The sequence below is a fragment of the Opisthocomus hoazin genome, chromosome 23 (genome assembly GCF_030867145.1).
Source record: "Opisthocomus hoazin isolate bOpiHoa1 chromosome 23, bOpiHoa1.hap1, whole genome shotgun sequence".
In the NCBI taxonomy this organism is placed as follows: Eukaryota; Metazoa; Chordata; class Aves; order Opisthocomiformes; family Opisthocomidae; genus Opisthocomus; species Opisthocomus hoazin.
In genome coordinates this window covers 6,646,093-6,661,601 of record NC_134436.1, presented here as the reverse complement: position 1 = coordinate 6,661,601, position 15,509 = coordinate 6,646,093, and the positions used below count along the sequence as shown (strand labels likewise).

Sequence of the window (15,509 nt, the reverse complement as noted above, 5' to 3'; positions counted from 1 at the left end):
AACTAGACCAGGTTGCTCAGGGATGCAAACTGCTTATGAAGGCCAGGCTTCCTGGCATTCTTCTTCCTTCTCCAGATTTGTGACTCTTCCTACAAATCTCTCGGTTTCAAAACTTAAATTTCTTCAGTATCTTTTCATGATTACTTGATTTCTGTTGCCTTTAAGACTAGTGCAAAATCCCACTGATTTTAAAGGAGCAAAGCTAGCCTCCTGTCACTGTGTGGTCTTACAGACTGAATCGCATATGAAGTCTTGAGTAGCCAGGCAATGTGTGAAGTGTTACCAAAATATATTTTACAGCTCCTGACATCTCTAATCCTATTCTGCAGTCGGATGTGCAACCTTCAGAGCTACAATCCAGACCAGCGCTTGCCTGGCTTACTGATTAGACTGCACTGGAAGATAGCCTTGATGTTTCCCCATCAGAAAATGCTCCCTTCTATGCACTTTACAGTCAAAACTTTTAAATGATAGGTAACTATGACCAGCACGCTGATTGAGGAAACTAAACCCTCTGCATCTTAGTTGAAGTGCTATGATGAGATGGGGAAGAGCCTATGCTGTTGGCCTGTAGTCTGGCCCTTCTTGGGATGGTTAAAGGGCTTTGGGTCGCAGCAATGGAGCAGAACAGACTGCAGCAAAATGACTTGGTGCATGCTCAAGGGCTTGCTCTAAAGAACACACCCAAAAGCGCTGGTTTTAAATGCTGCCTTGCGGAGAGCAGCCTGTATGTTTGTTTGTTTTATGGGCAAAAGCTGGAAAGCTTGGAGGAATGCTTGTGGCTTACCAGGAATGGCATGCACCGTTGAAACATGTAATTTTGTAACAGAACAGGCAGTGGCTACAAGTGTTGGCTTCAGAGGTTTAGATTAAACATCAGGAGAAGCCTCTTTCCTAGGAGAGTGATGCAGCACTGGAGTGAGCAGCAGTCTCGGAGGCAGAGGGCTCACTGCCCTTGGGGGTCTTAGTCTTGACTAGTCTGGCAAGTGAGGCGGCATGTACTCTGAGCAGCAGGTTGAAGTGGATGATATCTGGTATTCTTTCTAACTAACATTTCTTCTGTAAAATTATGAAGTGCCTAGAGACACCAGTAGACTCTCATAATTTTTGTGAAAACCCTCAGTAACCAGCTCCTTACTCTTTTGCTGTGACTGATGTCAAGAGAAGATCCATCAGGGAGAGTAGTAAAGCATATGTGGTGTTCGGTGGTTTCATTGGTTTTAACCCTTGGGATTTTTCCTTTACCAATAAGATTGGAATATGCGAAAGACCTGGTCAGAAGGAGCATCTTAGCAGTTATCAGCAGGTTGACATGGACTGGAAAGGTAAGGTACTTGCCATTGTAGAAGCTGTAAATAATAAACACAGTTATGTCAAATAACTGGGTATGACTGATGTTGAGCAAGTTTAATTTTGTTTTTAACCTGTGATTCATACTGCATCAGTTTTCTGTGATGCAAAGTTATGATCTTCTAAGTCTTTGAAGGGGGGGAACCCCACCTGTTCTTTGTGATTCTCATATACCTAATTCAATATGAATCAGGAAAAACAAAGCCCATTAGAAAAAATGTCTGAGAGCAGACGTTCTGCATTGTTAATTATCACTTACAATAAAACTGGGAATGAAACTGTGACAAGCCCGTGCCTATGGGAAATCCATAATATGGGGGGAAAATCCACCTGTAATAAGAAAAATCGCTGCAGCCCGACCTGATAGCAGGGGCTTGCAGCTTTATGCCTCCTTACTATTCAGGTTGTGGAAGCGGTTATCACCAGTGCTACAAGTGAGGGGCCATGTCTCCTCTTGTTCGTGGCAGAAACCCAGTAAGCAAGAAACTGCCACTGCAAAGCACATCTGTCTTCTGGCGATTGTGGTTTTTAACAGCTGCTTTTTGCTGCTGCTTACTGCTATGGGCTACACGTATTGGCTGATGAGAAGAGAGCTCATCTCTGGGTATGGGTTCCAGGGGAAATGCTCAGCTGGATGTGGGGCTCAGCACAGGTTGGCTGCATGGACTGGCACAGAGGCATTTTCCTTGTGTGGGGAATGAACCTCCAGTATAGTTGAAACATCAAGTTTTGTATTTTTGTGCACAGTTTCAGGTTCTATATAGCCCCATCCTAGTCCCTCCCAGATGTGTTCTTCACATTATGTCCCCTTATTCAGTGTTCCATATTTTGGACTTGAAATACCTTCTTGTGCTGTTTTCTTCTTTCAACTTTGCGCTGCTTCTCCCCTGTTCTTTCTCCTCACAGCATGTGTCCTTCTCAACTCTTGTGGTCTGTTTCAAAAGTAGGACAATGAGAAAAGTCCTGCAGCCTTTTCCTATCTCCTCTCTAAGTGCAGCTGTGGTTATTAAGTAGTTGCTAGCAGTTCACCTGGCCTAAGCCACAGCACTAAAGAGAACAAGTTCAGTGCTGAAGAACTTCCTCGGGTCAGTCCTGAGATCAGCCATTACACTTCTGCAAGTCTGATCATGATCTGTGATCTTAGAGGAGGCTGCTGGTTTTGGTTTTGCTGCTGTGGTTTGTGCAACCATGCTGGTTTATAAATAAAAATCTAGATAAATAGGTGAAAACCAGCCAAATAGAAGGAAAAAGTGTGATAGGGCCTGTCTGAATTTTTGTCAATGATATTTAATAGTTGGGAGGAGTTCTTGCTACCCTTTCGCTAATTACATGTTGTCTCAATTGTATACTACCCTGTTCCAGATAATGCACATGTAAACTGTGGTTCAAGTTAGACCTTCAAGGTTATGTGGTTTCCTCATTAGTTGCTGGTCTTCTCGTGATTTGTAGCTTGATAGGAGGCTTGCTTGAACTCTGACTTCTGTGTACATCATTAGTACTCACCAGCTTCTGCCATCATGAGGCCCGGAGTAAAGCGAAGTCCTTCCCTCAGCAATTTGTGATAACTTCAAGGTAGGATGTTCTTCTCTGTGCCTCCAGCTGGCCTAGAAAAAAACAGTAATGATGTACTGGATTTCTGGAATGTTTCAAAGATATTCCTGCATTTTTCAAAGTTGGTGATGTGAATGGTGCTAATGGGCTCACAGCAGGCTGTGAATTGCTGGCTCCAGACACCTCTCTTAAAGGGGAGAAATACGTGGGGTCCTCCTGCTTCTCTGCATAAATTGTCTGAGGGTTCTCAGACCCAACAACACTAAAGACAGTAGCTCCTCCGCATCAATCAGAAGAATTAAAATTTTTGATGGAATTATAGCTGGTTTTGTTGTAGCAGAACAATTCACGTTATGTCAGGACAAGGGTTCATCTGCTGGTTACTTCCCTGTGCTCACACAGAGAGGATGTGGCAGACTGAGGAACTAACTCCTTATTCCCAGCTCCCTGGGCAGCACTAATAGAAAAGCATCCAAATTTCTGTATTATCCAAACCAGCTAATGAGACATTTGTGGTTCACCTATCATTATACAGAATGTATCTCTAGTGACAAAAATAATAAGTGGTAATTAGCCAGGACTTCCAAAAATGCTCCTAGCTGGTGAATAATGGCTGGGAAACACAAGTGTGATATGAAGCCAAATTAATTTGCAGGCAGAGGGGGTCAGGATGGAATTGTAGTGATGTGAAGGGGAAGGGACCTGAGCTCATTGTAACCAAATGGCTGTTAGTTTAACTGGAGATTGCTCGTACCTTAGATGGGGGCCCTAAACCATCAATTACTTAAATATCAGATCTGCTAATTTACTCGTTGCATTTTTTTTTAAATTGTAGTCAGCAGTTATCAATCAATGGTGTTCTTCCCACGCAATCTGCAGATGGCACAAATTACTTAGCACTAGTCAGATCCAGGAAATCTGAGAAACACCAAAGGGGCTTACCCACTGCTGGTGAACAGGGCAGGTAAATGACTGTTGACCAAGGCAAGCTGATAGAAAGCTGCAATTTAAGCAGTTACTATCATTGTGACATAGTGTTCATTTTGGTTTTTTCGCTTAAAATCAAAACAGCAATAAAACCTGCAAACTGTATGCACTCCCAAAAGAAATCATATTGTATAAACATGTATGGAACAGTAATTTTATACTTTTGATGCTGTAGGCACCTGCAATACAAAGAATGATGTCATTATGCCATTTCTTAAATACAATAGAAGTAGAAGGGCTTTGGAGATCTGCAATGAAAATAGATTTATGGACAATAGCTGTGTGAGGAGAAGACTGTTCAGGACTGTGAAGTATCAAAAGATCCATAAACAGAGGTGTTCTAGAAATACTTGAAATAATGAACTGTACAAGAAGAATCAATCAGATGTTCCTGTTTTATTCTTTATTATAAGAGTAAAGGAATCTTCAATCAAAATGACAAAAATTTCATATTTAGGGCTTTATACCAGGCTAATCATAGAATACCACTGGAGTTCTCAGAAAGGTGTGGGTAATGAGAACATGTCATGCTGCATTTGTTTTAATACAAAGCAAGGAGAGAAATCCTCCTGTTTGAAAGCATAAATATGTTCCAAATAGCTTGGTCACTCGGAGAAGCTTCTGCTGTGGGCATCATTATTCTCTCTTTTGCTGTGATTTTTGCACCTTTACATGATGCATTTTTCTCCCATCCAATTTTAAGAGCTGATTATAGATTACATAAATCATTGATATGATTCATCATAACATTTCTTTTATTACCACAAAATCCTTTTCATTACAGGCGATTTTGATTGAGCTTTATAAAGTTCCTGCTTATGTTCCCTGAGGGCACACGTTGTGCATACCCAGCGTAAACCTTTTTTGCAGTTAATTGAGGCATTCAACCCCTTTTGCTGCATGCGAGAGAGATGTACACTAGGCATTCGCAAGAACATCTATCTCTATTATCAAGACATCTGGTATTTTAAACATTTGGCTGCTTACATTCCTCCTTTTTCAGGATTTTGGCAAAAATAAAGCTAGCTTCTTCACTGGTGAGCTTAACCTTGTCTGTATATAACGAGTTAAATGTTCTTCCAGTTACTGTGCTACAAAATCTGTTGTTCAGTGGCTACGGTAGAAAACCAGGTACTTCAGTCTGTGCTATTTATTTTATGTGTGATTCCAGTTAAAATCATTTAGTCCCTTGAGCTACCTTCTCCAAGGGTAACAGTATGTACTTTGCAGCAGATTTACGAATGTTTGGGAAGCATCGATCCAAAAGCTGCTACAGATCTGTAGAATGTTTGTTAGGCTGTAGAATACTTATTCCCTAGAACTCAAAAATTCTGAATCCCACTATTTGTCATTGGTTTGAGTTTTTCTTCATTGCTCCAGGAGTGTGTCAAATAAAATACCTAATAAACTCTTGATGAATATTTCTGCCTCTTGTTAAGAGTTGATGATCCACTGTTTCTGTGCAGATTTCTATTGGAGATCTAAAGTGAGTAACCTTTCTTTTGGTTTAAATCACAGAATGACTTTCATTAGCTAAAGAATGACTGTTTCTGTAACTAATTGGCCAAGCTGCAAGGGTAAGCTGTTGAAAGACACTGTCTTCTACTTAAATTAGTTCTTATAGTGGGGAAAATGCAGATGAATATTTGGGTCCATAGGATTTGCCTCTCACAAGGCATCCATAGCCAGCTCTCTAGTCAGTCCTGATTATTTGAATGTTTAAATAGCAGCAGAAAGCTGATTGCTTTAATTGTATGCCACAATGGTAGGTCAGTATGTGGCTTCCAAGCTGGCTGGCTGGAAGGACCTGGCCCTCTGTCTGTCAGGCAGCTAGCAGCAATTTCCATGACAAGTTAGCACAACATGACACTGACATGTCCCTAACATGAGGAATCCTGGTTCTTGGGGCAGTAACAAGCAGGTGAAGAATGAGCCGAATGACTGGAAGGAGAAATGAGGGAGAAGAAACAGCATGCAAGAAGAACTGCTGGCTTCAAGGAGATCCCAAACTAGTCTTGAAGGTCTTGAATGCAAAAATTCTCCTTCAACATTCCCTCCAAGCCTGCTTAAAAACTGATTCAGTCTTGCAAAAATTGTGATTTGGCTTTGGAAACATTAGATAGACTGTCTAATAGTTTCTGAGCTTCTGGCATGCATGAGGCCTTCCTGCAACAAGGACTCTAGGGATGAAACCCAAGTGTTCTTTTGCGGTTGCTTGTAGCAGGGACACGTAAAGAATCAAAAATGTTAGACTTGGCATAAATTGCAGTACCACAAACAATGGAACCACCGGGTTTTCGTGCCCTTCCCCATGCTTCTTCCTAAGATGCTGCTGCAGGGCTTTAGAAGGAGCAGAGGTGCTGGAGGTTACTGTGGGAGAACTGTAGAACTGCAAAGCATACCTGTAGGAAGGCAGGCTATTGGAGTTTCATTGCTCAGCATATCATCATTTTTTAGTTTCACTTTTTTTGCAGTAATTAGTAGCTTCAGGAGGTTTGTGCATTGCTGGGAAGAAACTTTATGATTAGATGTGTCTGCAAGTAAATAATCTGCCTGGGAATGGGTGGGTGAGTGAGGTGGGCTTTTTCATTCTGTGTGCTCTTTAAGGTCTGTTAACTTGGGGCTCTGAGCAAAATCTACCAGGCAGCCAGTAAATCTGTCAGATATCTCTTCTGTAGACTGGAAGGAACCTGGTTACCTTTGTGGTCAATATGTCTGGCCCAATCTAATCTGTTGGGGAGTTGGTTGGCTGGGTGTATCTCTTTATTTTTTGTGGTAGTAGTGTTTTGTTTTTATTAATGGAAACAGGACATGATATACCAAGAAATAATCTAAATGTTTGGAGGTCTGTTTATCACGTTTCTCCTTCAAGTTCTCTTCTCCCTGTCTGGGACAGATTTGACAGTGCAGTGATTTCAGTTCCTTGATAGTTTTAAAGCTGAAGGTGTTCATCTGGAGAATATGAGCCATAATGTGGCATCATAACCAGTCATAAAGCCAGGGCAATGAAAACCTAATGTGGCAGATGCTAGAGAGGACAAAAAAATCCTTTGGTCTAAAGCATTCATCAGTAGACGTGGCTTTGATATCACGCCATTGAGTTCTGGATAGGTAGATGCCAATGATAGAACCCTCATGAATAACGCATTTGCAGGTATGATCTCTTCCTTGGCAACCTGCATACAGAAACAAAGCTCAAACTCAGTGTTCATTACTTGTTGGCTTCATCACTCAAGTAGGTATGCGTACTCTGTACCTCCAGCCTGTCTTTAACATTAACATCTTTAAGTAATTCAAGTGCATTACGGAATGTTGTTATACAAACTCCCTTTGAGGTTCTGCACCTGATGTTATTGTTCAGCAGTAGCTTAAGGTAAAAGCAGCACCAGAAAAGATTATGGGAGTAGCGTGGTGGGACGGAAGCCAGCCTGCCCTGCTCATTCAGGGCTGTGGGGAAAGGGAGCTACTGCTTGCCTGGAGGGGGTGGTAGTGTGGGAACAGTGTGGGGAGAATGTCAGCCTCGGAGTCCTGTAAAATAAAACAAAAGGCACGGGCTATCTCTGTTCTCCTGAACATCCCACACTGGGCATACTAGCATCTTCCACTAACAGCATGCTTGAAAAATCCAGCTTTTACTGGTGTAGCAATCTTGCTCCTGCCATCCTGATGAAATATTCAATATGACATAATTGACTTGAGAGCAACCTGTCGTGCTGTTCCATGCCCGCAGCCTGGTGAAAGACTGCAAAGATGGGCAAGTGCAAAGTGCATCTGTCTGTCTTCCCTAGCTGCCTGCAGAGGATGCTTGTTCCAGGCCAGCACTGGTCCACACTGGTGTCTGGGTAAATGTTAAATGCCAGCAAAATACACTCTTAGCTGTCCAGTAGCTAACCCAGAGGAAGAGAGTTTGGAGCTGTTGCTTACAAACAGAATTGCTGTGTAGGTCCTGGGCTCTATACAGGTATACACATGTATGTGGGAAGCGCATTTACGTGTATCCTAGCATGTTGGCGAGGGGAGGAATTATGAAGGGGAAAAACCTTTCCTTTCCTCCCCTTCAGTGTGCCATATCCTCTTATGCGGTGCAGAAGAGAGGGACACAAAGCATCTGTGTTGGCAGGATTACTGAGAAAATCCCAGATGCAAAAATTGACTGGTTATCACTGATATTTAAAAAAAAAAAGTGAGCGGTTGCTGAGGTTAGCAGCAGTGCCAAGTTGTTCAGGGGCAGAACAAACTCTTCAGAGAATTACCCTGAAGTGAAAGAAAATAAAACCATAGATTACGGTTAAATGCAGAAACTGCTTGCATGTTTTTTAAAAAAAAAAAAAAAAAAAAAGGCAGGTGGGGGGGAGAGGAGAACTAGAAATAGGGGGAGAGGTTGAGAAACAGAGGGAGTGTGAGAATGAGAGGAGGGGGAGAGGGAAGTGTGCTGTGCACTTAGCTGGAGCAGCAGGAAGAGGAGCTTCAAACGGAGGATTTCTCAGCTTGAGATGTCTGCCAGTTGTTTGCAGGCACACCAGTAGGTATCTGTGTGGTGCCTCGAAGGATGTGGACGAAAGGCGAGTCAGAGGGACTCCAGACTTTAGGGATTGTGGTGGTGGTGTGCTCCTCTCTGAAACTTTTGCACTACCTCGGGCTAATTGACTTGTCAGATGGTAAGAGAACTTCAAAGTTTTCCAGCTCCTGTGTACTTTTGTTTAAATCTGTTTCAGTAAAGCCACTGTAGGTAGCAGACAGACTGGGGGAAGGAGAGCATTGTCTGTTAGTGCACTGATACTCAGGACTGTCTTCATCTTTATTAGGAATCATCCAGGCTGCAGAGAGGGAATTATGCTTTATTGAGGACTTTTGTTTGCTTTTGGCATATTAGCGTAGCCAGAGAGACTCTGAAGGTGTGATTTTTTTTTTTTTCTTTTTTCCTCTTGCCTTGTGTATTATTTTATAAAATTTTCTTAATTTTTCTTATTGTGAATTCTTTTTCTCTATTGAAAATTAATTAGTACCAACCTGGAAAAAGGAAAGTCTCTCTTGGGATAATGGAAGCACAGCTGATAATTAGGTGCATGCTTTCATATGGCTACCTAAAACAATGCTGTTGTGACATTTGCAGATAGAAGATATGATGGAATGAATGTGAATAAAACAAAACTTCTCTGCGTTTTCTATCAGCAAAGTAACTGGAAGCAAAATAGCGTCGGGAGAAATATTTCTGTTTTCACATATTGAACTGGAAGATTTGGTCTCTCTTCATCTTACCAATGTAATGAACTTTTTTTCCTTAAAGGTTTTCCTAGCTGAGTAAAGCATATGAGTGTTAATTATTAAATGAGCTCTGGGGAACATATTATCTGTTCATAAAGGGATGTAGGTATCACTGAATTTTGAAATAAAATAATTTCTTGATGAAGCAAATGAGGTATTTTTTTAAAACAAAGGGATGCCCAAGTCAGTGAACATATTATTGCTTCGATCACTAACTGTGCCACGTTTATCTAACAAAGGAAATAGCAATAATAAAATATTAGCATAAACACCTACGTTACTTTATTCAGATATGAACTTTAAAATATGGGTTAGCTAAGGCTGATGAAAGATTGAATAAAAGCAGAGGAAATTTATATTAAATATGTTTTATGGGATAATGTTAAAAGCAAGAAAAGCAGATGGAATTTTAACCTTACTACTGTAAAATCAGTGCTGTGACATAATCCTAGAAATCCTCCTGTAAGATTAGGAACAAATATGAAAAATGGCCTAAATAAGAGTTATTTTAATTAGACTAAGAGAAGATGTAAACTGGCATGTATTTGTCATTACATGAATGTTGATATTCTTTATTATGAAATTAATACCATGGGAGCTTTTGGTTTACTCCTGCAGTGTCATGGGAGTTCAATTATATAATTAAAAATAAATTAAGATCTCTGACAATAACAACTGATTTCAAATAATGGCAACAGATGTGCTCACCTTAAAATTAAGCTGTCAAGTCAAACGCTGAGGCAATTGCGTTGCTACCTGTTTAACTGCAAGAACATTTTTATACCTTCTTTCCAGATCGAATGACTGTAATTCCAGTGTCTGCTCTGTGCAAAGCAATTGCTTTCCCCAGAAGAGTCTCCCCAGTGCTTCCCCAGCAAAGTCAAATGTGACAGGTGAAAGTTGTCTGCTCAAAGATGAAATAAGCAAAAGTGAGAAAATAGTCCCAACTTGTTTTAACTGAACAGCTCTGACTGCATCTTGTTTGTGGCCATCGGTCAATAATCACTTGAGCCATTCAAGTATAGCAGCATATAGCATTTTCTTTTAACTCTTTGTAAGGGAATACTGTCAAAACTACCGATATGCATAGATCCTGATACCTGACCGCATACAGGAGTGTCATACTGTAACCCTTTTTAACTTTGGATAGTTTTTCTTGGAATTCTTTATTTTCTGGCTGCCAAATAGTTCAAATGGAGACCAAGGTACATTTATTTGGTACTCATTAAATTATATGAACTTGCGTTTTTCCCTTCTGACTCTATACCTGTGCTGAGAATTAAAATACATGTAAATAATAACGTTAATGTAATGCAGATGGTCATTAATGTAGTGTGACCAGATTTTAATCACTTGGAAATCTCTAAGGGTGGCATTAAACTGTTTTCTTTGGTGTGCTAAGTGGCAGCGATGGGAAATGTACAGTGCCTGTTCATGTTGCAACATAAGATTTCTAACATCTTTATATTGGCTGGAAATGATCACCACTTTTTATTTATAAACATCTAGAAATTCCTTATGCTTTCTCACGGCTGTGTGAAATAACACTAAAATGAGGCACTGAAATTGGCTGTATTCTTATTCTTTCTTAGAACTAAAATTACTCTGTCTCCGTAGGTGGAACAGGCTTACTTAAGCAGTGTTCCTTTGTCCTGTTTAAAGGGGGGGAAAAAAGCAAAACAAACAAACCTGAGTGCTGATTCTTCATTAGTCTCATGTAAGAAGCAGTGATGATAGGAGAAGGAAATGGTGTAGACAGTGGACAGTTTGGAAACTGTGAAACTCTAGAATTTGCTGCAGCTGAATGCCTTTTTGCTCAGTTACACCTTATCTGGTAGTTGTGTTCTAGAGGTGCGCTCCCTTCTTATTTAAGAAACTTCTTATTAGTTCATTCAGGTGTTTGACTGGAAATGACCAAAACCTGAGACATTAGGTTGTGCTCAGAGATTCAAACTGCAACTAAACATGCTGAGCATTTTTAATAAAATATTAACCCAACAGGAAAGAATCTTATTTTTTCTTATTTCTTTTGTTCCACCTGAAATGCCAGTGGATCAAGTCTATGTTAAATGATCCCCTAAAACTCAGCCAAGCAGAGCAGCTCCAGTAAGATCAGACCTTTGCCAGTTGCTTGCATTTTCCAAATTCTTCATTAAATGGTTCCTGTTTGCTTAAAACCAAGGCGGGGGGAGCAGGGAGGGTAGTGTCTAGATATATTCAAGAGGTAAAGTTTCCTTAACTAAAGGGAAAAGTTCTGCAAAGCATGGGGCAATTTTTTGTGACTCTAAGAGCTACGGAAATGTTGATGTCTTGTTGCTTTATGCTTCTCTCGCTGTTCTGTGTTTTGGGGTTTCGGGGCTGTGTCCTTGCTGCCGTTCTGCGCTGTGCAGAGAGCTGCTGTGGTCTTGTTAGGCGAGTTCCCAGCTCCGAAGAGCTACACGGGGCAGCAACCAAAAGGGTGGGCTAAGAGGCGAAGGTCGGTTTTCTTTAGTGCAGCAATGCATCCACAAAGTTATACATATTACATATCATTTGGCAAAACATCTGGTGAAACCTTGCGCTAACCTATGGTTGGAGACCAAAAACTTTCTCTGTGAAGTGAGAGTAAATTCTGGCTGTACATTAGTTTTACAAGTTTGGCTTTAACTCAACTTTGCAGAACATCCAGCCGTCCTCCAGGTACCCTTGAAGCATTCATAAATCATATTTCTTCAAATTAGTGGGATCCAGACCAAATGTGAATTGTGCTTTTGGACTAGTTTCGTATTGATTCAGTAATACTTATGGCAGGGTACAAACCCCTGAAAATAAGCAGAGTAAAACATACCATCAAGTACACTGTCAGGGATTCAGCTTTTTCATGTGGGAAAGCCTGCTTTCCTTAGTAGTAGTCACTTATTTTATTCCAGAAGGTTAGAAGTAGGCACTCAAATATTCTTCTTGAGTGAATAAATAAATTTACAAATCAGCTATCTCAGATGCTGCAGAGGTTGTTACTGTATGTGTCTACATAATTCAGCAGTATGTCAAAAATATACTGCCAGCTGGTAGATTCCAGTTGCCACTGAGAGAAATTATTTTAACGCGATTGCCAGTGGAGATGGGGTCTTACAGCCACTTCCCTGTAACTTCACTAGAATAAGTGCTTCCAAGTCTTCCTCAGTGCACCTGCTTTCATGTGATGTGTCCAGTACGTGATGTCAGAAGGCGAGAGGAGATAGACATTTACTGTTGTATCAAGTAACCCCTAAGGTAATCCAGGCCTACAGGCTGGTTCCTCATAGTGCCTTTGCTTGTCAGCAGCTGAGTTCAAAACAAAACCACCTGAATCCTGAAGCAGGAACTCTGCCCCAAGTCAAATCCTAAGTAACCACAAAGAGGTAAGATTTATAATCTGGCAACTGGTCACCTCAAACTGTAGGTTGCGTGTAGGCTGCTGTGGTGGGAGGTGTTTCTGAAGTGCCTCAGCAGTGTCAGTGCTGGCAGAGGTTGGAGCAGTACACAGAGTCCGGTTCCTTCCCCACTGTGCTAATTCCTCCATTTGTTATATACATGCAATTTTTTTTTACCTTATAGGGAGGATAAGAATAACTCTTATTCATGCTCTTCAAAGGGCTCGAATGAGAGGTGTTTTAAAAATGCAATCCATAATTACAGTACATCTGCTCTGAAGCACAGAGTAACAGACACCTGAGCCTGTGCACTGCATCTTCCAGTCCTCAGGTACTTTCACTGTAGGATCCTGTTTCTGTTGGTTTCCTTGATGCGGTTTCTCTTGTTCTTTCACACCAATATTAATTGCCATTTTTTTGTTAAACAAACAGTGCACCTGATGACAGTTGCTGGCTGGACCATGCTGCTTGCAATTGGTTTTGTTTCTCAAGTTTTTCTGCACTGTCTTCTAGTATGGCACTTTCCTACCTTGGCTTGCAGTCATGCTTACTCAGGTGAGCTGAGAAGTACAATGCAAATTAAAACAACAAAAAAACAACAAACCTGTGGTGGATTATCAATTTCATAACCTCACTTTTTTTTTTTTAGGCCAGGGATGTATCTTGGTAACACTGTGGTCATACGTCCATGTTTGCATAGGCATACGACCCTGTCAAATATTCAGCTCATTCAAATGCATCGGTAACTTGCAAGACAAAGTCCCACATTACAAAGGGAAGCAGTCAGAAGATAAATGCCTAAACTATTGCTACTGTTTAGTCTTAAATATTTCTGAGCATAGTCTTGCTTCATGAGGCTATTATTCATGTCCATATGGTAAAATGATATTGCATAATCTACACCCATAAGGGGACAGAACTAGGGCTGTGCAGCCAAAATTAACTAGAGGGTTCTTGGTTTTTGACATCTTGGCTGTGCTTTCCTTTCACAGGCTTTTGCCCATGTAAATCTGGGGAAGTGCAATATATGCCTTTATAATCTATTTCTGTTTAGCTTTTCTAAAGATATTCTGACTAATTATTACAGGTTTCCTGTAATGAAATCTCTGAATTTGTTGCAGCACTTTTAGCTTTCAGGGTTTCCTCTCTCATGCAGTTAGACGGCCCTTAGACTTCATCATACACTGTGTTGCAGAAGCTCCCGGAGATCCGTAGCCTTGGTACAGCCTGAGCTGTTGGCTCCCAATTGGGGATGAAGTGAATTTTGTCTGCTGCACATCATCCTCTGATTTCCCTGGCCTGGTGGCATTTGCTAGTGCTTAAGGAGTCTCTCTAGATTAGCTTCTGACAGCTGTTTCTGATGTTCTGTGGCTTTTTGCTCAGCTTCAGCTCTGCTAAGGAGTAGGAGAGGTTTTGCCATTGTGGATTAATTGCAGTCATTCCACTCCCCGAGGAACTTGAGTTGTTTGTGCCACTGCTGTCTTGACACTGAAGCTGTTTGTCTCCAGCACGCTTTTGGACAGACAATTCAAGCCTTTGAAATAGAAGGGGTTTGCTTTAGCAGCAGAGATTCTGCCTCAACCCTCTGGATCTATGGAATGATTCACTTTGTAGCTGTAATTATCATGGCTGTGTGTTTACCAGAGCATATTGTACTACTCTGCTGTTTATACTTTGATGTTTATCACAGTTGCTCTACTGCTAATGTTTTGAAATAGTAATTTTATATTCATTTATGTTCACGTTGCAGTAAAGCTTCCCGTGTTTCACAGCTCTGTCTTCAGTGTCCCCTTGCAGCTGTGTAAAACTGCCTCGTGTGGTTGTACGTGTGCACACCTATTTTTATTTTTCTTGTGGCTTATCAACTTCTGCTCTTCATGTCACACTTCCCAAGCTTTCAGATGTAATCTAGATACGTGCATTGTCTCCATTGCTACTGCAGCTGCTGTTTTGCTGCCTTTTGTACTCAGCACCCTGGCAGTGCGGTCAGTGCTGTGGAGCTCTCCAACCCGGTGGCCCTGTGACAGCAGGGTACAGCCCTGCAAGGAGCAAAGCTGTGTTGACTGGCTCGCTTCGTCTGCACTGCTGCCCCATCTTTTGCACTTCGTCATCTTAATGTTCCTCTGCCTTTTATCAAAATGTTATAAATGTCACTGCTTTATAGAACCCGTGACTGGACCTGAAGTTCTGCTCTTTTAGTCTCTGCCCCGGGGCAGTCCCATCCTCCCAGCTTAGTACTAAAACCTACTCTTTCTGTGTTCAGACAAGACTAACGCAAACTATGGGTACAAAAAAGATAACAACAAAGTTACTAACTGGACCTCTTTCCCATTTAAACTTTCTTGAACATTTTCTTTGTCTTTAGCACGTACTCTGGTCCAGCGATTTCCCTGAACGTGTTTCGTGTCCCCTTGCTTGCTTTGATTAGTGCCTTTCCTGCTTAACCCATCAGGAGCTTGGTTTCATTTGATTATTTATTGTTAAGAGGTAGAATTAACACAACACCCCTTTTCTAGCTCTGTTAATGCTCACGTTATCTCTCTGTTGCTCCAGAGGTGCCAGATAAATACTCAGAAGTGGAAGGTGGCAGATTATCATGTTTCCTAAACCATATCAGCAGATACCGATCTTTATAAAAAAGATTAATAAAGCTATTGCCAAAAATTGTAACATTTCTACAGACAGAATTGTATTTTCCCAATTCCCAAGTGACAGTATTGCATTTTCCATCTTTTCTAAAGGGGAAGGGAGAGAAAAACAATAAACTGTGGTACTGCTCCTGAATTGGAGACTAGTAGCTTCTTCCTTCTGTGGTAATTTGTGCAAAGAACTGGTTAGAAAACAGTGAATATTTTGCAGCAATTAAGTAAAAGCATCTTTCTTCAGGGATATTCAATAATGCTGAAACTTTGCAGCTTTTGCAGTTATCTAACAAATTCCTTGAATGAGATATAACAATTAAAT

General features: G+C 41.0%; 1 protein-coding gene across 6 annotated transcripts in view; it reads left to right on the top strand.

The window, feature by feature from the left end:
* KCNIP1 (potassium voltage-gated channel interacting protein 1) overlaps positions 1–15,509 on the top strand; it is a 434,928-nt gene that overhangs the window by 363,292 nt on the left and 56,127 nt on the right. Inside the window, exon 1 of one of the 6 annotated variants that reach the window (XM_009940338.2) lies at positions 8,473–8,546. The exons of the other annotated variants lie outside the window; for them this stretch is intronic. The gene's annotated coding sequence lies outside the window, so the exon portion shown is untranslated. Of the gene's footprint in view, positions 1–8,472; positions 8,547–15,509 lie in introns of those variants that run through there. 6 annotated transcript variants of the gene reach the window in all.